Source organism: Olea europaea, unplaced genomic scaffold (assembly GCF_002742605.1).
Source record: "Olea europaea var. sylvestris unplaced genomic scaffold, O_europaea_v1 scaffold980, whole genome shotgun sequence".
Taxonomy (NCBI): domain Eukaryota; kingdom Viridiplantae; phylum Streptophyta; class Magnoliopsida; order Lamiales; family Oleaceae; genus Olea; species Olea europaea.
The window spans coordinates 90,791-115,821 of record NW_019268308.1 but is presented as its reverse complement, the minus strand read 5'-3'; positions in this window follow the sequence as shown (position 1 = coordinate 115,821).

The following is a 25,031-nucleotide window of genomic DNA, read 5'->3' as shown; positions in this document are numbered from 1 at the left end:
AAGTCATGGAAATAGTAGCAAAAGAAAGAAACAAGTTCACGGGCCACTCTATTCCCCTTGCAAGCTATAAAGCAGCACGTGAACTAATACACACCTTAGTTAAAAGTGGTAGAATATAAAGTTTGTATATTATGGACCACACTCTGTGCATCACATTCAACGACATCATCTAAAGGTTGTTAAGTATAGCAATACGTTCTAACTTTTGTAGAAAAATATAATTGTTGCGGAATCATCATTTTCTTGTTCTAGCAACCAAGTAAAACTCATCTGCAAGATTTTCGGAATTAATTTCGTTAGTCGAACTCTTTAAAGAGAATTTGTAACAAGCCTTAAAGCCTGTCTATATTCAGCAGTTTTTAAATTGACAAGTTATATTTTCCACAAAGTTGTCATTAGATATGAACTTGGAGTGTATGGAAGATGCTCTATATATTTCTCTGCCTATTTTGAAATTATTGTCCCCCATTTAAATTTACATTGCTTATTTAGAACCTTCCAAACCATTAGAGAATGAACGGTGTTGGGGGTTATGGAATGGAAGATTCCATTTCATCTTGATGACCAAAATTTTCTACTTTCAGTGTTTAATAAGTGTGTGCAAGGAATAAACTTAGAATGGGCCTAGGATCAATTCATCCGATGCTTAGATCTTTATAGTGGAGCCATGATTTTGATATTTCTAATTAGGGCCTTGCTACTGTGATAAAGGCCGCCCAATGTGGGGGGTGGGGGGGGGGGGGGGGGGGGGGGAAATTGGCAGCCTGTCACGGCCCCTAGTTGAGTAGAATTATTCTTCTGGTTATATGTATTTTTAAGAATAAACAAGAATGCAATTTTTTTTCCTTCTGATGTTAAAATAAAATAATTCCAAAAGAGGCCTCAGTGCTGAAATTGTTCAAGGGACCAAAAGAGATATTAGAGCATTGTGATTTATTGGAAAAAAAAGTCAAAAACGATTTTGGCATGGAAATATCTTGCATAGACATAAAGAATTTTTTAAAAGTTCTAAATTAATCTATAATATTAAAAAAAATTCAAATCTAATTAGAACACTTCACAACTTCGAAAGATTAATATATATTATATACTTATTTCTATCATTTGAGTACTATAATTCAATTAGAACATGACATGTCCTTTTAATGTCCTATGTTGCTACATGTAAATAATTAACTCGCGATATTTTTAATTTTTATCGCAGGTCATGCTTATTCATGCGTTCATAAATTGAATTCTTTACAGAATAAACACAATCATATGTGCATATAAACTAAAGATATTATGTATAACGGTGAAACTTATGTGTTACCTGATTCGAGGGGTGACGACTTGAAGTATGACTTTACGTGCAAGAAATTGTTTAATTCCTATTAAAACTTATTTATTTAAAACTAACAACTTGTTTCGAATTAATAATTTAAAGGATAGTATTTGAATTGTTAAATTCCATGCAAAGCAAAAAGAAAAAAATTAAAATACTTTTTTTTTTAACCGTAATTAAAAAACTTTTAAGGATAGTGTAGTGAATCTTATCTCTTTGATGTTATCGAAAAGACTATTCAGGAAGGGGGATGAGGAGGGTTCTGAACTTGCAAGAGGCGAATATAAATGCTGACATATTATCACAAGCTGCGTAGATTAGCATTGTATTTCTTTTGATGGTTTGTTTACAACTTGAGTTTATTTTCCTTCTGTTTATGTATTTGGTTGTTTTCAGTGTTTTAAGAGGGACTAAGAATAGTAAGTTGTTGCAAGAATATATATACTTCTGACGCTGGGCAGGATAGCGATTATCTCGCAAGCTTGTTGTAACAAACGATTCGCAGAAAAAGTAAACAAAAGAATAACGTCCAAAATGTAGAGAAACTTCGATGAAATTCACTCAATATTATTAAAACTCCAGAATTACGAAAATTAACCCAGAAGTCGGGTTAAATAGTTGAGAATATATGAAATTATGGAAATTTTATCAACAATAGCAAAATCCCGAAAATCACACCAAAATAAAAGAAGTAACTTGCCAAAATTGGCTCAAATCGGATTCGTAATCAACTAGAAAAAAAATAAAAATAAAATATTACTATAAATGAAAAAAAAAACTAAAAATTGAAATTTGGAAGTGAAAATAGTAGATTTTGGCCTCAAAATTGATGTCCATCGAGCGAAGTTGGGTGATCACGATGTGCGCACCGAAAAGAGCTTTCTGAATTGGGTCATAATCGTGATTCTGATAATCGTAGTCAAAGTTATGACAAAATTACTAAAAACGTGTCAAAATTGCCCCAAATAAGAAAGTATTGCAATCACTTTTCAACTTTGCGCCGATCCTCCATCTCATGATATCTTAATGCCATCGACATGTTGTCTAGCATCTCGATCTCAATTGATTTGAAACCTCATGCATCACCATCATTCTATGTTTGGTAAATTGGTATGATCTTTGTTCAGCTTAAGATACCAATGCATCTCTGTGCCCTGAGAAAAGTTCTATATATATAATTTTATGAATTTCTGCTGTGAAGTTGAAGAATGGGAAGTGCTATGATTTGATTTGTTTACTCATTTGTATCTCTGCAGCTCACGTTGAGTCAATAAAAAAATACAATACAAAAGTTTTACCCAGATTCAATTTTTTTTTCTTTGCAGTAGAGCTTCGGTGAGCACGCGGGTTTTTAAATGGCATCACTTTCCCTCAATGTTTGGCAACTACGTCACCATAAAACTCAAACACAACAATTACCCTTTATGGCGTAAGCAAACCCTAGTTCTTGTTGAAGGCCAAGAACTTGTTGATCACCTCTCAAGTACAACAGGTACACCAACCATGCATACCACCATAACTCCAGAAATTCCTACAAGACGTATTCTGAAATTCGAAGTTGATTATTATCTTTGTTCTTTTTATGTGATACCAGTTCATGTTTGTGCTTGAGAAATTTTTTGTAATTTCTACTTTGAATTTGAAGTTTAGGAAGTGATGAGATTTTGATGATTCCAAGAGAGGTCTTTCATTTTTTGGTCACCCATTGGTTTACACATTTTTTTAGATTGAAGTTTGGTTGTGCAAGCTTGATCATGTAACACTGGTTCTTAGAAATTTGCTTGTTAAACTCTTAATACAAATCATTCAAAGATACAACAATTTCAGTACAAAGAGAATACATCAACAACACTCGAAAAATCCCCAATCAACCAGCATCAAAGATCTCATTAATCATAGTTTCAGATCACTGTACCCTTTCCTTATCAACACAAAGGTACTGGATAGACCCAAAACCCTCACAACTCGGATATGAAACAAAGTCACTACAATGAACCCAAAAAGAATTCAGTCCCAGATCAACCGTCTTACGCACAGAACGGAAATCACAGACTCCTATCTCACACAGAGATTTCAACTTTTAATCACAAAAAAATGGGAAGATGAGAATTGAAGAGAAGACGAAAGGGGTTGAAGATTCTAGAGACTCTCTCACGGACTTGAAGAATGAATTGATTGATTTAGGGTTACAAGAAAGACCCCTTTTATACTAAATACAACAACCATTAATTTGGGATGTGATCTAATGGTCCAGAGTGACTAATGTTTCCACTATTCAATCAGCAACTAAAGTCGCACTTTGAACATACAATATATTCGGCCGAAATTGGGCTTGGGGTTGTGGGCCTTCTATGAGATTTTATTGGGCAGTTTTACTTATCAAGGCTGACAGGCCATATCATCACAGCCTAAATTATTGGACTAAATGTGGCATCATAGCCCAAAAAATCTCCACCTTGATGCTAGTGGTCATACTAGAAGCCTAACATACTACTTATCCAACATAGCAGTAGCTCCTTAGCATTTCCAGTGGTCACCAAGTTTTATATACCTACATAGACCAAAGCATTAAGATGCATCAATATTCAGTAATTGTAAACAAGACTTGAACTTTTTTAAAGGCAGTACGCTGGTTCCCATGTCAGATGGATTGTATTCAGTGGGAATTTTTTCAAAAAGTAATAATTCTTTTGAGATTACATCTCTTATAAAATGTAGTTTAAAATCAATATGTTTGGTTCTTTCATGCAAAATAGGATTTTTACAAAAATGTATTGCACTTTTATTGTCTGAATACACTACTATAGGTTATTTTAGTTTATATATTTCAGTTAACAACCCTTTTAACCATAAAGCTTCCTTAATGGCCTCAGCAGTAGCTACATATTCAGCCTCAACAGTGGATAATGCAACAATTTGTTGAAGTTGAGATTTTCAACTAATACAAGTACCACACAAAGTAACTATGTATGCAGTTGTTGACTTTTTATTATCCCTATCCCTAGCATAGTCTGCATCTACATATCACTTGAATACAACCCCTTCATTACAGACTTTAAAACATAATCCTAAATGTGAAGATCCTCTCAAGTACCTTAAAAAGCCATTTTAAGGTTGTCCAATGCTCAGGTCCAGTGTTTGCCATAAAAAGGCTCAGGGTACTAATAACATAAGCCACATTAAGTCTAGTACATATCATTGTGTACATTACAAATCCCATAGCATTAACATAGGAAACCTTTTCCATATACTTAACATCAGATTCATCTATAGGGCATTGTTCTTTGCCAAATTTGAAATGACTGGCCAAAGGTAAATTAACAGATTTATATTCATGCATAGCATATTTTAACAACATTTTTTCCACATAAGAAGTTTGTTTCAAAACAAGTAATCTTTTAGGTCTATTTCTTATAATGTCCATACATAGGATTCTTTTAGCATGTCCCAAATCTTTCATTTCAAATTTAGAGCTCAAAAACCTTTTGATATCATAGATGCAATTACTATCATGCCCAATGAGTAACATATCATCTACATACAACAAAAGGTAAACAATCACAGCACCTTATTTCTTTTAAAGTACAAACAATGGTCAAAAGAACTCCTATAAATCCAATTGAAGAAACAAATGTATCAAACATTTTATACCATTGTATAGGTCATTCTTTTAAACCATACAAGGATCTTTTAGCAAGCAAACATGATCAGGCTTATTCTTATCTATAGATCCCTTGGCTATTTCATATAGATGATCTTATCTAGGTCCCCATGCAAGAAAGCTATTTTAGCATCCATTTGCTCTAATTCGAAGTCATAATGAGCCACAAGAGCTAACATTACCCTGATTGTGGTATATTTTACTATAGATGAAAAAATTTCATTGTAATCTATTCCCTGATTTTGTATGAATCCCTTGGCAATCAGTCTGGCCTTAAATCTAAGAGGTTACTTTTTTGAACCTCCTTTCACAGTGTAAACCCATTTACAATCTACAACAAATTGATATTTAGGCTTGGTGACAAGTTTCCAAGTCTAATTTTTCAAAAGGGATTTCATTTCATCTTCCATGGCCACTTGCCAGTGTTTACTCAACTGGTTGGATATGACTTCATCATAAGATTTTGGCTCCTTAAAAGCTAGATCTTGGTAAGACAAAATAGCAAGAGGGGTAAGCTAGATGGATCCCTAATCTCCCTTATAACTCTATCTCTATTTAGTTGGTAGTCATTTAGGTTTTCAAGAGGTTCACTCTCATCGTCACAACTTCATTTGTGCCGCCCTTTGGTTCAAGTTCAACAGTGCTAGGTCCAACCCCATCATATCCATACTCCACCTGGATCTGATAAGTAGACTCAAGAGGCAACTGTGGTTCTACCTGGAACATAGTCCCATTACCCTCTCCAACATCCAAATTTCTTTCAGTCTCTTTATCACTAAGACAAGACATTTCATTTTCATTAAAAGTGACACCCCTTTTGGTAATGAATTTAAAACCCGTTAAATCTCTGGCCCATAAACTATGTTATTTAGACCCCGTTTGATCCCCATTATTTCTCATTACATTAAATTAAAATTTTATCTCTCATACTTTTAACTACACAATCTTCAATAAAATAATATTACACATAAATCAAAAACTTTTCAGCCACTCATTTTTCAAATAAAACACTATTCAAAACGTTATAATGAGAAATAAGGGGGCTCAAATGGTGTGTTAGCTCCATCAGGACATCCCAAGAAAATACACTTTTGAGTCCATGGCTCAAGTTTACCAATACTCTAATGAGAATAGACTGCACAACCAAAAAATTTTATATGAGAGTACTCTGGACTCTTTCCAAACCACACTTCCTCAGGTGTTTTACATCCTAGTGCACTAGAGAGAGTTCTATTAACTATATAGGTTGCTGTTATTACAGCTTCTCCCCAGAGTACCTTGGGAACTCCACAACCAACCATGATACATTCGACTTTGTCCAAAAGAGTCCTAGGTATAGGGTACCGTTTTATGTCTTTGGATTCCATTTTCTTTGCAAAACTAGTCAAATTCAGCATTGTAAAATTCTAAACCATTATCAGTCCTTAGAATTTTAATCTTCTTAGATGTTTGATTTTCTATCAAAGTCTTTAACCATTTAAACCTTTCAAAAGTCTCAAATTTTTGTTCAAGTAGGTAAGTCCAGACTTTATTTGAATAATCATCAATTAAGGCTGGGAAATACCTATTCTCTCCTTGAGTGGTGGTGGATGAAGTTCCCCAAGGGTCAGAGTGAATATATTCAAGGTAGAAGTGGATTTATGTTGACCAGTATTAAAGTGTAATCTATGTTGCTTTCCTAGGGTGCAATCTTCACAAAAAATGATTTTTTGTTACATAATCTTTACCAAAAACCCCTTTCTTATGAAGGATTTGAAGTCCTTTTTCACTCACATGAGCCAGCCTTTTATGCCACTTGAAGGTAGAATCAGATTCAAAACTGGTAACTTTAGCAGCATTATTCATGACAACATCAGCTTTGGTGATATGTATTCCATTTCTTTTATAACCCTTGAAAATGACAAGTGATCCTCTCATCACTTTAACTAAGCCATTTCCAAATTTACCTTGCAGGCCTGAGGTCCATGTCATCTAAATCCCCGGTGGAGATAATGTTCCTATTCAATTCAAGGACATATCTAACTCTTTCAAGAGTATAGATATATCCATTGTCAAACATCAAGGTAACATTACTTATACCTTCCACTTTACATACAACATTATTTCCCATAACCACTTCACCTCCACTAAGTATTTTAAAAATTGTCTAACCATCGTTTTCTAGATGTCACATGAAAGGTACAACCTGAATCCAATATCCATTCTTGGTTCTGATCACTGTTAGCTAAAAAATTAGGCAGTGTTTAGATTAGTGGTATGCTTACTAACAACATACACATCAATGGTGTTAGACTCTACAAGTTCTACCATATTACCTTCATCTATTTTCTTTTCTTTTATTTCATTCTGCTTTTGATAACAGTCCTTTATAAAGTGACCTTATTTTCCTCACCCATATCACTTCTTATTTCTAGTCCTAGATTTAGATCTAATCCTCTCTCTACCTTTTTTCTTATTACTATTTACTTGGCTATTTTGATCTTTCTGACTTCACTTTTGCCTAGGGATGTTAACGAGCCAAGTCAAAACTCGAGGCTCAAGCTCGGCTCAAGTAAAATGGTGTGAGATTTTTTTGAGCTCGAATTGAGCCAAACAAAAAATTTAGGCTCAGCCTGAGTTTTTAGCTCTGGCCTTTCCGAACAAGCCTTTTACTGTTAATTTTTTTAATAAGTAAATTGAAGGCAACATTGTGCTGCCTTTTTAAGGCATTGTGCTGCTGCCTTTTATTATGGACCTTAAAAAATGAAAGGCCCCACTTGGCTACCTCTTAAGGTAGCAAAATGGCACCTTTTAAAGGCAGTTGAAGCTCGAGCCGGCCCGTGTGAGCCCATTTCGTCCTTTCAAAATGGGACTCGACTCGATCCTTGAGCTGGGCCGGTTTGGGATTTTTTCGAGCCGATGAGCTGAATTGTTGTCCCTATTTTTGCCTAACCTAAGGTTTGTCTCTCACAAAGAAACTCTCAGACGTATTCCTATGTTTCTCATATTTAATTCTAGTTCTTTACTTCTCAAGGATTCAATAACAATATCAAGTGTGAGGATGTCTATGCCATATTTATGGTAGTTTTGACATCCTTTAAGATTTCTGGTATTGCATTTAATAGGACAACAACTTTATATTTCTCAGATACCTTATCCTTGTATTAGTGATATCGTGGAGTAATTTATTGAAGACATCAAGATTATCATCTAAGTCCTCAGAGGAATCAATTTTAAAGCCAAAGAATCTTTCCAAAAGAAACAGTTTATTTGGCAGAGATTTAGCCAGGTAAAGTTCTTCTAGTCTTTTCCACAATTCTTTGGTAGTATTCTTTTTTCCTACTTTTCTTAATATTTGACCAGGTAAATACAAGATAATAGAAGTATAGGCTAGTTCATCAACTTCATTTTTCTAATCATTAGCTTAGAATCTCTTTGTTGACCTAAAACTCTCTTTATCTTTTGTTGCTAGATGGGAAAATCCCATTTTCTATTATAAACACCAAGTTCAAAAGTGGCTGTAATCATTATATTTGAAAAGAATAATTTTCTTTATTTAAGGAAGAGAATTATATCAGTGACAACAATTCAAAAAAGATGAATTAAAAAAAAAAGTCACCGTTCCAAAAACAAATATAAAGGGACACAAATGCAAGAACTACCATGTATCTTTTAACAAAAAATAATGAACTCACATACAACAATAGCTCATGGGTAAAGCACAAAACTATAACAATAGATCACTCCCAAACTGATTCCCAGATTCACCAGGATTCTGTGAGAATCAAGTTCTCAGGTCAAGGCACAACCTAGGAATAGCTCAAAAAAACGAAGATTATCAAATAGCAGAGGCCACGATAATAATGCAGAACCAAGCACAATTTTACATATGAAAGAATAGAAAACAGTTCAAAAGAGAACACAAGAAATGAGTTAGGGTTAAAAGCTGCAAATCAGAGTGGTGGTATTTTTTAATGTAACCACTAGAGCACTTGTTTTACAAAAAGATCACAGGCCGTTATGAACTCGGATTTGGGATTTCACACTTGATAAAATCTAGATCTAGGGCTTCTCCTCAAAGAGCATACAGAAACCAATAGTTTCTTTTAAGATTGTATTCTCAGTACCACAATCTACTCCAGCAACCTCTAGATCTATAAATAGTAGACCTAGGGTTTCATCTGATTTCCAATCGATTCAAGTTATCAATTGAAAATTAATTTTCCAGAGATAAACTCGATCGAAGACTTGAACGATGCCTCCGCAAGACTCTGATACCACTATTAATACAAATCACACAAAGATACAACAATTTCAGTACAGAGAGAATACATCAACAATACTCAAAAAATCCCCAATCAACAAGCATCAAAGATCTCATCGATTGTAGGCTTAGATCATTGTACACTTCTATATCAACATAGAGGCACGGGACAAACCCAAAACCCTCACAACTCAAGATATGAAACAAAGTCACTACAATGGACCCAGAAAGAACTCAATCCTAGATCAATCGTCTAACACATATAGCAGAAATCACAAAGACTCCTACCTTACATGGAGATTTCAACCTTTAATCACACAGAAAAGGAAAGATGAGAATTGAAGAGAAGACAAAATGGGTTGAAGATTCCAGAGATTCTCTCACAGACTTGGAGAATGAATCGACTAGTTTATGGTTACAAAAAAAAGACCCTTTTTATACTAAACACAGCAACCATTGACCAGAGAATGTGATCTAATGGTCTAGAGCGACTAACATTTCTATTCAATCAACAACTAAAGTCGAACTTTGAATATGCAATATATCTAGCCGAATATTGGGCTTGGGGTCGTGGGCCTTCTATGAGACGTTATTGGGTAGTTTTATTGATATGGCCGACATGCCATATCATCATAGCCTAACTTATTGGACTGAACCTGATATCACAGCCCGACATAAACTTGTGATAAAAAATCTTTAGGTCATTTATTTACTAAAAGTGCTTATTTTTGTCTTGCACTTTCTATCTATTTATTACATTTTTCTTTAATTGCCACGAATTCTTATATTTGACCTGCCCTTGGATGTCCAACCGACTCTGGGATGACCTCATGATGGGCATTTCTATATATTGCTGTAAAATTCAATTTAATTTTAATTTTTTTTTTGGTGGAGAAAATTTGTGGAATTTAAACATAAGTATAAATCTCACATTAAAGTCATTGATATGCTTTTTTAAATTTGGTGTTTGGAGGCTAATGTTTTGATATTTTTAGTATTGAATTTAGATGTCATTTGTGAGATAGTAAGTGACTGATATGTATGTCATATTACCTTTTTTTTTTTTTTAATTAAATTTTGTGTTCATTACTCTGTTACTCTCTCTAAATGATATGTTCGTGAGGAGGTGGACCAGGTAATCCAATGATTACTGAGGTTAGTTTATCCATCAATTATGTTACTGTATAATGTTTTGCATCATCCGTGGTTTTTGTCCCTTTATCAAGCTATCAAGTCATAAGACATTTAATTAGATTTCGTTTTCCATAGGATTACTTAGACTATAATAATAACAACTGAGCAGTTCTTTGAATTTGTCTTGATATTGAGATATAGCTTCATTATCTATTGATCCTATATCCTTTTCAAGTTAAATAACATTTTGCATCTCTTATAAAATTGTTTTCTGTAGATCCTCGCAAAATCAAAACGCGTGCTCTGGATCAAGTTGACAGTAAATTGCCTTCAATCCCAATCACATGCAATAGGGTGCTAATTGAGGGAAAAGTCCCTGGGAAAATAGTATTGTATGATTCTGCATCTAAGAAAGTAATAACATCTGGACCCTTATCGTCAATAAAGGTCAACCTTATCATGGTTGATGGTGATTTTAATTCCAATGATCGAGAAGACTGGTCTAAGGAGGATTTCAATTGCAAAATTGTACGGAACAGGGAAGGAAAGCCATTGGTGAATGAGGACTTGACAGTTTCTTTGCATGAGGGTGTAGGTTAAGTAGGTGGGGTCAGTTTTTGTGGAAAACTCGAGCTGGATAAGGAGCAAAAAATTTCAGTTGGGAGCAAATGTGCATGCAAGTCTTATGGAAGTGAGAATTAGAGAAGGAATAAATTCTTCAAAGTACAAGATCATCGTGGAGAATGTTTCTCTTGTGAACCATCTCTTCCCTATCAAATTTTATTCGTAATCATTTCAGGTAATTTTCATTTTTGTTCAGCATGTTATTATAATTAACTGATTGATGCACTCTGCCTTTTATTTTTATTTTATTTATTTATTTTTCCTAAGTTGTAATTTTTTTTTTTGGTTCCCGCGGTACTTGAACAATCATTGAAATTTTTGAAGCATGATTTTTTTTTTAATTTTTTTATCAAAGTTTCTTGATGCTTCATGACGATGTTAAAGTTTGAAGACATTTCTGTTAGATCAGTGATAAGTGTATATTTACGCACTTAATTAATATCTAAATATGTTATTTATTGATTAAATAAATAAAATTCTACTCACAATTATGTAATATTTACTTTTGTAGGCCAAAAATCACCCAAGGGAAGAGAACAAGGCAAAAGGTAGTGAAAAGGACCATCAGCACACAAAAATGTTAAGCTGGGGACCAAAGTGCACGTACTGAAAGTTGGGGACCTAAGGTTACAATTTTGGAGAGCAAAAGTGATATGAAAATCAAATTTTGAGGACAAGATTGTACATGATCAAAGTTGAGCAGCCCTATGTGCAATTAAATGGAAGACTAAGTTGGAAAAAGATATGAAGAAAGCCCGCGCGCAATGGTGCTCGCACGGGAGACCTTTTTGATTTACCGATTCCAAAAGGGTTTAACAGTGCGCGCGAGACGAATGCCCGCGTTTGTGCTCCGCCTTCCGGCTAGCGAATTTTGCCTATTTCGCGTAAATTTCGGGACTTCTTTTACAATTTCACTTGACGTGATTTTGGCCATTTAAATACCAATTTTTGGTCATTTTCGGGGGGTTTTAGGTTTTGGGGGCTAGGTATTCTTCCTCTTTCATTTTCTTCTTTCTATTCTTTTTTCTTCTTTCTTTTCTCTTCCTTTTCTATTCTTTTCCTTTCGTTGGTATTTTGGAGGCACAATCTAGAGCACAAGGAGATTCAATTAAGGATTTGGCAAGGTTTTGGGGAAATTAAGAGCAAGCTCAAAAAGGGATTTTATCTATACCTTGTATTTTTCTCTATTATTTTGTCAAACTTGCAATATATTGTATAAAACATTCTCCTTTTGATCATATATTTAATATGGGCTAATTATTTGTAATGAGATTTATGGTATTAGTTTAACCTACTATTGTATTTATTGCATTTTCATTTATGTGGCCAATGAATGATTATGTTAAGTGATCTGTACATCGTTAGAGAGAAGATTGTGCATTTTAGACCAAGTAGTAGAAACTCTATGTTTGTTTAGAGGATAGAGATATTCCCTTAATCCTAGGCAACCCATTGAGCTATTTTCACAAAGATTTAAAGTAGTTGTTTGGTTTTAATCGATATAGTAGGTTAAACCAATCAATTAGGGTTTATTTTGCTTGAGAGAGGTAATTGACTAAAATTAGAAGTCGAGTCTAACATCGTGAATGAGTAATTTGTTAATTGGCTTGTGGAGAAATTAATTATGCAACGGTTAAGTGAAACCATAAATCCCAACCACTCTTGCTTCCAAAATTTCCAAGATTTTTACCTTTTCTTATTTTGTAGGTTTTTAGTTAATTTCCTCATTTAAAATCATATCTTTAATTGTATTTATTTATTTTTATTGTTAGAATTAAATTAATTAGATTTGTGTAATTGAAAGTATACATTCCTCGAGGGATCGACAATTCGGACTCAAAAGGTCCACTTTATTACTTGTACGCAACCCGTGCATTTGCGGTGTAGTATTTTAGCGAACAATCAGCATAAAGTTTGTCTATTCTTTAGGTAGTGTGTTGGGATGGCTTAACTAAGCAACATGGTTTTAGTTTAATGTTGTCCACACAAAATTTCAACTCCATGGTAGTTAATGGAGAAACTAACATATCACTATTTATGCAACATATTAGAAGCACATCAAACATCCTTGGATGATGAAGCATGACATTTGGAAAAGATTGCTAAAGATGGTGTGTCCCACAATAGGCTGGTTGAATGTGGAATATACACAGGAAGATGTCTCAAGGAAATATGTTATTGACCAGTTCTCGCTACGCTCTATAAGATACTCATTCTTGATATCCTTTGTGTTGGGATTGACGGGTTGTAAAGAATGAAGTTAATGACGCGATATGAAATTAATATGGATTCAACAATATAAAAATATATATCAAGGTATAAAGTAAAGAAAAAAAATGAATTAACGCAGAGGCAAGATGTATTATTAATTGACAATATGGAGAGAATACAACACCACATCAATATTGGCTTCTGCTAAATTAAAAGAGGATACCACTATTTATAGGTACATGGCATAGCATAAAGATGGAAATAATGTGAAATAAGGAAATAATATATTTCTATAAAACTAACGTGAAATATAAGGAAACAAATTTTTCCATATAAAAATAGGGAAATAATTTATTTCCAAGAAAATCCACTCTAATTTGGGTAAAAAACCCAACAATCTCCACCTTGACCCAAATTCCGGTACAACAAATGAAACTTCTAGATTTCAAATCCGTCTGCAACGAGAAAGCTAAACTCCTCAACACAGTAACCAAAACTCTCCATCACTAAACCACCTTCCTTTGCAAGGCATCCACACACGACACTTGAACCTAACTCTCGGGTTCCCAAAATTCTACCAAGGAATTACTGTCGACCAAACAGGGTTGAAGTACACCCTGTAGCAGGAACCAAACCAAGTGCTTTATCAGAAGGCCCCTTGTCAAAACTGTTACCTTCAATGATCCCAAAAGCATCACAGACATCAATAACACCACGGTATCTACGCTCCATTAGTCCACCCCTGACATTTAAACACAGTCCATCCGCTGAAATTGGTGGCAAAACGAAATCACCAACGCTCTCTCTAGTAGTGTTCAGAAAGGACCCAAAGCCCAACACAAGAGGTACTGTATCAAACTGAATATCCACCACGGTACTGAACTTGTCCCGATGTCTCAAAATTGGTTCTGTGCTTCCCTGTAATATGTACAACTGGGATCTCTTTCATCCATCCAATACAACCCGGACACCCTTTCGAACCTTCAAGACTCCACCTTCACTAGAAAATTTGTACCTTTCTGCATCCAAGGTACTCAATGATATGAGATTCTTTGTCAAGTCTAGAACATGGCGAACCTGATCAAATGTCCTCAATGTCCCATCTTGTAGCCTCAATCTGAACCGACCAATTCTTGTAACCCGACAAGATTGGTTGTTTCCCATGACAACTCCACCTTGCTTCACCGCTTCATATGTCTGGAATAACGCCCTATTAGGACACATATGATACGAACATGCAGAATCCAGAATCCACTCTTCTGGTTTGGATTCTCCGTCAGATACAGCCAACATCACATCTCCATCATCACAAAAATTCTCAGCAATATTAGTCTCATTCGAATTACCTGATTACCCCGCATGATTTGCATGTAAATTACCTTTACCCAGCAACTTGTCGCAATCTTTCTTGATGTGTTCTTTCTTCTTGCAGTAATAACAATACACATTGCTGTACCTCACCTTCGAGCTATCCCTCCGTCAATCACCATGAGTAACAACTGCATCCCCATCCCTAAATGTAGGATCTCCAACCAATAGCTCCATCCTCTCCTTTGAGAATAAGGCTTCATATACCTCCTCAATGGTAAGTGTGTCACGACTATACGGATTAGTATCACGAAACGACGAAAAAGAACTGGGTAGCAAACACAACAGGATCAAGGTTAGATCCTCTTCATCATATTTTACCTCCAACGTCTCCAGATCTGCAACAATCTCCTTGAACACAGCAAGGTGGTCCTACAATGACCCTCCTTCCGCCATGCGATGGGAACACAACTTCTGCTTTAGAGTCAGTTTGCTCGTCAGACTCTTTGTCATGCACAATTGCTTCAGTTTGAGCCACAAAGCAGCCGTTGTCTTCTCCTTCAAGTCATCCTGCAGTATATTGTTGGACAAATGAGATAAATCAATGATGTAGCCTTCCTATCCTTCCGTTACTTCTCCTCCATAGGCGATTTTGCTGGCATTTTCTCAAAGCCCAGCAAAGCATCATCCAGTTCCATCTGCGTCAACACATCCCTCATCTTTACTTGCTACAACGAAAACCTTGTATTGCAATCCAGCAATGGAATATCATACTTCATCGAAGCCATCTCTGAAAACCTCAATCAAATTACGAAGAACTAGGAACCTTGCTCTGATACCACTTGTTTGGATCGACGGGTTGTGAAAAATGAAGTTAATGATGCGATATGAAATTAATATGGATTGCAATAATATAAAAATATATATCAAGGTATAAAGTAAAGAAAAAAAGAATTAACATAGAGGCAAGATGTATTATTAATTGACAATATGGAGAGAATACAACGCCACAGCAATATTGGCTTCTAATAAACTAAAAGAGGATATCACTATTTATAGGTACATGGCATGGTATAAAGATGGAAATAATGTGGAATAAGAAAATAATATATTTCTATAAAACTCACGTGAAATATAAGGAAACAAATTTTCTCATATAAAAATAAGGAAATAATTTATTTCCAAAAAAAAAAATCCACTCTAATTTGGGTAAAAAACCCAACACTTTGTTTGGTTTTATATTTTTGTCACGCGTTTTCTATAACATGATTTATACCTCAAGTGCATGGTATCAAGTTTTGTAATACATGGATGGAGTTAAGAGTGGCGAACCGACATGGATTGTTATTTAAATTCTACTAAGTACTATAATATATAACTTTTATTTTATTTAGACGAATGAGTTATGAAATTAATATGTTTAAACTAATCTAATGATGAATATGGTGACTAATTCAACGAGATTAAAAAAAATTTGCAAAATTACTCAAGAAATTCTAGGATTTGATTTCACCTAACTATCAAATATGATTACCAATTATCTAGTTATCTCTAATCAACTTTTCCATGATTATGAGCAAGAGCTCAATTGTATTTCTATCCCTCCTCTCGAGTGTCGATTAGAAATTACTCCTAGATTTTAATTTCAATATCTCTATTCCGAATTAAAATTAAGAATTTATCAAATTAATGGTTCTTTTGTGAAGTACTTCATGGATTCTACACTTCCTCTTGGAATACATAAAAATTAAAATTAAGACTTACAAGCTCGATCTTGTAGTTGATTTGATTGATTTGATGTAATTTCGACTAGGGTCGTGCATAAATAGTAGGGAAATGGTTCTGTTAAGAAGGGGCTTTTTGGCAAACACTGGATACAAGTTAGTTTCCCAATCATGCATTTTGGGCCTATTTCATAATAGAGAAAGATTGTCCCTTTTTACTTTAAGTTGACTCGAGATTAATCTTTACAAATTTTGACATCAACAAACAACATCAAAGCTATAATACAAAAGTTAAATTCTTACCTATTAAATACAAAACGGGTGTCTATATGAAGAGTTAAGTGCAATGCAGTATATTTATAAGTTGATCCAATTTTCAAACTTAAAAGTTAAATATTTACTTATTTTGCTCGTGGGATTTACACACCCCCAAACTTATTTTATTTTCACTTCCCGATGTATATTCTTAAGTTGATTTTCAATACCGGTTTCTTACACTACTCAAGTTTGGTTAGATTTTACTTGCAATTCAATATATCAACAAATGAGGATTCTTCTTATTTTTTTACTGCTTTAACCCCCAGGATTCAACCAAGTTACTAATCCATTATCAAAGGTCTAATCTTCTAAAACAAGTGTTTGAAGCTTAATCAAGGCATGTGGTATGCCTTTTATCTTATGCACATTCTTTTCAAATATATTTATTCTTTACTTAATCTTATGTATGAATGTCTCTACATTAAGTTTTCTAAATGGCCCCTATAGCAAACTTCAGGCCATTGACTCGTAAGTTAGATAACTTTAGGGAATCGGATTTTCAACCCTTGCATGCTTAATAACTTGAGTCACAAAGGCTATGAAGAAACATTTCTCAATGAGATTATTATAGTTGTCCTCATTGGGATCTTTTAAGGTATTTTCACAACAAGGCAACTTTTTCCCTTTTATATAGTGATTAGTGCATTGCCTCTTATTAAATACTCATTCTCGAAAATCGACCTCTAACTTAAGGTTTTACACAATTATCATTCTATTAGTCTCGAACAATCCACACAAAATTTAGCATACATGGAATCCAAATTTACGACAACTCAACCACCCAAACATCCTAGATAGAATAATGTTTAGGAGTTGCTTGAATTTAGCATCTAAGTTCTTTATTTCAACCCATAAACATGGATCAACCTACTCATGTACAACTCCATAATCAACTCTCTTGCATAAGCATCTCACGTTCTACATGAATAAGCAAAAAATTAACTAAGGCACATAAATTATCCACAATTCATAAACTAATACATGTTCTCAATTATATACATCAATACTGACAAAGCTATCTAACTCACATAGACATGTAAAAACAATTATTTTTTAAATAATGGACAAATTACACAAAATAATAAAAAAAAAGTGAGGCAATTAGGCAATTTGTATTTGCATATCTAATTCATAAAATTCCATCTCTAAAGACCTACAATTGACTTCTATCCTTGTCGCCTTAACTATATTATCAGTTTTCAACACCTTTCCAGATGGTATAAACACTTCAAAAGGTAAATGTGCTAGTATAATATTCACATCTAGTCTTCGTATGATTTTAAGGGATATAAATGAGTGAATGACAACAAAATTGATTAATACATGGGCTTGTAAGTTGGATGTTAAAACGTTACCTGATTGAATATCATGATCCTGATTTTCTTCCCGTTTAGTCAATACAAAGATTCTCACTTGTCCCTTGGGTGTATATTTCTTTATCTGTTGTGCACTTCCTTATTTCTGCTGGATCTTAGGGCAGAACGTGGCCATGTGTCCTTGTTACCTACACTGAAAACATACGTTTGTCCCTAAGAGACAAGCTCCCAGATAGTGTTTCTTGCATTTATTGCAAAGTAGGAAGCTCTTATTGTTACTTTGAATTGTGTCTCCTTTACCTTTATTACAATAGTTCTGTTGTCATTGGCTTGTGCTATCTTCCCACTTGCGCTTTTTCGTATGCCGATATAATTGCTAGTTTTCCCTACTAGACCGGTCCCTGAAATCTGCCAGTTGTGCGATACTTCAAGGTAGGTTCCTTGTTCAAGCACTGCCACTACCTGCTTTAGATCATCCTTTAAACCTTATTCAAAATGCCTCACCTTTTTCTCCTCCATATCCACGAAGCTAGGGGCATAATGAGATAATTCTTTCAACTTCCGCTCGCATTCAATAAGAGACATTGAGCCCTGAGTCAATGTAATAAACTCGGCCTACTTTGATTTTGGATATTTGTAGGGTAGTACTTCTTCAAAAAGTTCTCCTTGAATAGGTTCTATGTCCACATATGTCCGCAAGCTCTTGACCTTGAGGTTGAGCCCCACCAATACATGGCACCCTTTTTTAGCATGAATCTGAGGAGTTAGTGAGATGGAAGATCCTTTCTATCCCTGTTAACTAATCTTCTGCTATCAAGGGTTCAAACCACCCTAAAAAATTGGAGGTTGCTATTTCCTAAATAGTTTCACAATAGTAGCAGCTAGGTTCCTCGCGTCTTCTGTCACTATTAATGTTTGTTATTGTCGTGGTGGTGATGGTGGTGGCGTTGGTAGTCATGGTGGTTGTTGTGGCACTGTTGCCTAGGCGAAGTTATGCATTATATCGAGGAATTGTTGAGCAACTTGTGGGTCAACCTCATTAAATTGGGTTTGTTCTGGCTGTTGAGGCTGTTCGGCATTGTTAGTTTTTCTACCTCCATGTGCCATAACCTTAATAAATAACATTAAAATAAGTAAAGACAGGAAGACATAATAATAATAATAATAATAATAATAATAATAATAATAATAATAATAATAATAATAAATGGGTGCGGGTCGGTTCGGTTCGGTTCTAAAGAGAACCAAACCGAACCAAAATTTTCGGGTATTTAGTAAATGGAACCGTCGGGTCCAAATATAATTATGAAACTGTTCGGGTTCGGTTCGGTTCTGTACTATAATTAAATTTTTTAACATTTATAACAACATTATATAAATACAACTAATGACATATTCAATGGTTTTGAAATGTCAGAGAGTAGTAGACTACCTTGATCGAATGATCGCTACGGTCAAAATTTCGGTTGGCGGAGGTCACAGTTTCAATCGGAGGTCACAGCGTCGGTTGATGATTGTATAGGTTTTGGAATTTCAGTGAGACTGTGAGAGTCGAGACATCATTATGCACTTTAGTGTACGTGTTTAGGGTTATTTAGTGAGTTGGATCTTGTTGGGTTAAGAAATGAGACAATAAAATGGGTAATTGGACAAAAAAAGTTAAAAAATTAGAAGTGAAACAAATTATTGGGCTAAAAATTTGGATTTAGAAATTGTTAATTTGTTAAGAAAAAATTAAAATTAAAATAATTTGATTTATTCAATATAAAAAAAAATTAGAAAGATTCGGTTCTTCAGTTCTTGGTCTAGAACCGAACTGTACCCGTCGGTTCTCAATTCAGATTTTGGATATTTAATTTGACAAGAACCGTCGGATTCGGTTCGGTTCGGGAGATTTGCCCAGCCCTAATTGGAATTTCTTGGAAAAAAAAAAGAATTTCTTTGAGAGGATTTCTTAAGATGGGGATTCTATAGGAATTCTTGGAATAAATGTTTCTAAAAATGAAAATTTCTTAAAGCTTTTGAATAAAAGTGTTTTTTTTTTTTATTTGAATAAATCTCATCTAAAAAGCTTACAAAGGAGGAGGAGGCTCACAAGTGAACCACTTAAATTCTAAACTCTCATTAAATAGTTTAGGTTTTTTTTTTTTCCTTTTTTTAAACCTCTCAATCTTACAAATATGTAAATCAATAAAACTAAAACTATACTCCAAAACTAAAAGTGCCTAAATTATGAATTTTTATTTATTTATTATTATCATTATTTCTTAATTTACGCATCCTAATTTAACCATTTTCTAAATTCTTTTGCTAAAATTTTCAACAATTGAATTCAAGTAATGGCATAATACTACAACAAAAGTAACTTTTTATGGCATTTGTTTACAATGTGCATATAAATCATCCAGTAAAAACAGTTTTTTTTTTTTTTTTTTACAGCATGCATTAAATGTGTGCCATAATAATTCAATTACTTAAAGTATTAACGGCATTTAATTTAGGCACGCCCTAAAAGTTGAATTTTTGCGGTGTTGTTCTCAAGCATGAACCGTAAAAAATTTTTAGTTGAAAACATGTTACATGCCATGAACATGTAAGATAAGAATGGATATTTACGGCACGCACTTATACATGCCGTAAAAAATTTTGATAAAAATATGGCTTTTCACGTACGACATGTATTTATACACGTAAAAAAGGGATAAAAATGAGGATTTTTATGGAGTGCATTCCAAAATTTTTTCTTCTTCCCTTCTTTTCTTTTTCCTACCTTTTCCCTTTCCTTTTTCTTTTTTCCTTTTCCTTTCCTTTATTTCTCTTTACCTTTCCTTTTCTCTCTGTCTCATAGTTCAATTTCCTTTCTCCTTTCTCCTTTCCCCGTTCAATCGGCCATTCAATTTTTCAACGGCAGTGAGCTATTCAATACCAAAGGCGTTTTCCCCTTCCATCCAAAGCTGTTCAATTAGCCACTAGAATTTCATCATACGATGCCACACTCTGCTTTCCTCGATCATACTGAGGCGTTCAAGAGTTAGAGGTTTCTAGTCTATTCAATTGAAGAAAAAGAGTTTTCAATTTTGATTAGTTTTTAACTTTTTATGCTTTTCAATTGTAACCCTGATTTGGTTGATCAGGGTTGAAAAATTAGGGATAGGAGACTTGAAAGAGGCCATTGATATGCAATTTAATTTACTGAGCTCAAATTGAAAAGATATAAGTGAAATCCATTTGTTTGTAACATTATTGATTTTATATACTTCTTTTGTTTAGTATTTGATCTTATGTTTCTTTTTATTTCCTTATAGATTTGTCATATTTTTGTTTTTTGGTTGGATTTGGCCAACCACGTTTCTGTCAAAGACGAATTTCTAATTGTCAATGAAGATAAACAAAGTGGTTAGAGATGATGTATCACTATGGCCGGATGATGGCTGTGTGTAAAAAATTGGAATAGCATTGTTGTGGAAGCTCACTCCAGACATCTTCTAAAAGGTGTTCTTTCGGCTCAGTCTCATATTACCCTTCTCTATTGAACAACATCCAAACAATTCCAGCCCACGACCAATATATTTACCTCGTTTGTTTCTCAATCTCAATCATAAAGGACAATATAATAGTGTTGATTTGTTGGTCACAAAGGCATGAGAAAGGCAATGGAAGAAAGCACAAAGAGGAGGCCAAATACACAAGGAAAGCCACCGGTTTTTCTCTCCATAATGCAGCTGATTTTTACACTAAGAAGGCAGTCATGTTTTTCTCACTTTCTCACATAAATCACATACACATTGCTAGGTCAAAAGCAACATATATAGGATAGGATTGGCTTTAGTTAGGCTAATAATAGTAAATGGACCAAGATTCAAATTAATTCAATAGGTAAATATATATGGATTATGAACAATTACTAATTTTTTATACTACTTACAATGTTCTACATTGTTTTTAGGTTGAGCTTTAGCACTTGGTTGTTGGTAATCAATTTACTATTGGCCGAAGCCTGTGAAACTATATTTCAACGTTTACATCATAGCTCGAATTCATTGGGTCTCGAAACCCAACAAATTTTTATTTTGATACCCAATCAACTTGCTAACAATTAAAATACAAAATCAATGCTTGCATAATCAAGGCAACCAATAAAATGGGGTTCATAGAACTTATCTTTTGTGTCGGACCCAAAACACATACCATACCTACTCCATATACTTACCAGGGCTAAGGTGAAAAAAAAAAAAAAAACCAAGTTGAAGTATATAATAATCGTAACTAATCAAGATTAAATAAATATATGATGAATATATAACATAAGATAACATACAGATCTTTTCGAAAAATATGCTCACACGGAACAACACCAAGTTTATTCTACAAATGACCAATATATGTAACAAATGCATAAATGACCCCACAAAAGATCTCACATCACTTATCATATTTCATTCTATGTTGTTCACACTTTGAGAACACATATCTCCTCTCATTGCTCACCATGTTCACTAGATCGATCACTCAACTCATGTCTAACTTGTAAATTACAGTAAATTCTAAGTTCAGGAGATTATCCTATATCACTACATCACTTCCCCCAACCTAAGTGGATAATGGGTCTTCTCCCAACAAAAGTGATACAAGTGACTCTCTCATACTCCACTTGATTAGGGTCTTCTCAGACAGACGATTCTAACATTTAATCACATCTCTACTCGTGATCCAAATGTCATACTCATCCTCGGTACACACCACCAATATACCCCCTAGGGATCTATACTCCGTATCACCAATAGACAAAATGGTTTGGGTAGGGGAACAAAGTGAAAATGCTATCTCTATAGACTATTCTCCACTGTTAATGTATCAAAACCCACTATGCATACAAACACATTTCACATAGTAATCAGATTGCTCTTAAATTCACGCAAATGTACATTTAAAATGCATTGAAATGCCATATAACCACGCAATGGAATTAAATAATCACACAAATGAAAAAAGGATTGCACATAGATGAAAATGCAGTAAATATGTTTACTCTCAATAAATCTTACTAGGGTTATCACTCGACCCTATAGCCATATTCGCCTCACCTCTCGTCTTACCTTTTTGCTTATACTTTTTCTTAAGACATTCCTTCACGAAGTGTTCAAACTTACCACATCTACAACACCACTTACCACGAGACTTGTTCTAACTGTTACCCTTTTTCTTAATACCATCATCACTCGAATCATTACTGTCTTGAGCTCTACCCAAATTCATGTGCTTAAACATCTTTCTACTCCTCTTCGTAACTTACCATTCCTCTTATCTTCTTTTTTAGCCTTAATCTCTATCTCTTCACTTTAGAGAGAATCAACGACAATCTCAGGTATTAGGCTGTCCTTACCATACTTAATCTCGCATTCTTAACCTCTCTATATGAGTCAGGTATAAAATTGAGTAAGATAATGGCCTTATATATTTCAGATACATTCTCATCACAATTAACGATATCTTGAACAAATTTGTTAAAAATATCCAGACTGTCATCAAAACTTTTGAAGGATTCATGTTAAAACTAAAAAACTTTTAAGCAAGTGAAACTTATTAGGAGTAGATTTAAACAAATATAAGTCCTCCTCTAACTTTTTCTAAAGTTCTTCAGTAGAATCAAAATTTCCAACTTTTCTCAAGATAGTGTTAGATAGTAAAATAATTGAAGTGTGACCGAGTTCATCATATTTTTCTTTTTGCGCTTCTGTAAAATTTGTAGAAACTCTCCACTTATGACTTTTGAAACTTTTTGTTAAACCAAAATCAGTTTGGTCTTTTGTTACTAAATTTAAAATTCCATTTTTTCCATTGAAAGTTCAACTTTGAAATGTGAAGACATTTTAAAAAAGAACAACCAGAGTGCACAAATAGGTTAAACAAAGTAATCTTAAGGCCACAATCAAATGAATCATGTCTAGGTGTTCTAACAGAATAATCAATACAACACAAAGGTACATCAACGAAAATTCAATCTCACTTAGTGACTTACTAGCAATTAAAACACGAAAGCGATTACCAACTTGCAATTAAATTCAACACTTCAAATATAACAAATAATATCTAAATTTCTAGTACAAGCAATGGTTATCCCATACGGTAACCATAGTCCTAATGCCACCACAAAATAAATCGTTCATAGTTAAATTTAAATGGGATAAGCTAAGATATTAGAGCGAATCAATCTTGGTTTGTAAATAATGAGAGAAGTGAATTTACCACTTAGGGCCATCATTATTCACCCTAAAGTCTCCAGTAATTGAAGCAAGCTATCAAGCAAAAAAGAACCTAAATGCGCAAGGGCAAAACTATCCAGAACCACAATTTTATCCAAAAGAAAAATCGAACATCCCCAGGGTCCACCTCACCTCCAAGAGCAATCTGTCTCTAAATGCAATCATCGAAATCAGCTCTACAAGCACTCACGCGCCTCACTAGAGCTGCCATGCATGGCTGGACCACCTCAAGCGCCAGCCGTTTAGCTGTCCTTCCACCCGCACTTCTTGAATATGGACTTTGTTTTACCTCTAAGTCTCTAGATTGACTGAAAATTACAATTATAGGTCTGACTTTTGGGAAGCTTTCTGGACAACTTTTCGATCTATTTTCTACCTCGATTCTGCCTTTTTCTAGTCTTTTTTGTCTATTTTTTAGGCTAAATCTAGCACCTTGATTCTCTGATACCAATTATCGCAAAACTCGCTCCAAAGATCTTCTAAACAGTATTTTTGGGGCTCAATTTCACGTTATCTTTCTCTATCAAACAACAATCGAAACGGCTCCAACCCATAACCAATATATTCACTTAGTTGCTTCTCAATCTCACCCACAAATGCCAATTTAACGGTTTTAATTTATAGGCCACAAAGGCACGAGAAAGACAATGGAAGAAGGCATAAAAATGTCTAATATACTAGAAAACCACTGACTTATCACTACACAGGGCACTCGATTTTCACACTTAGAGAGCAGCCATGTTTTTTCTGAGTTTCTCACACTAATCACGATGCTTTGGATAGGAAAAAAGTAAAAAGCAACACACACTAGCCATGTTTTTTCTCAGTTTCTCACACTAATCACAACGCAGTGGCTAAGTTAAAAGTAAAAAGTAACACACACACACACACAATATATATATATA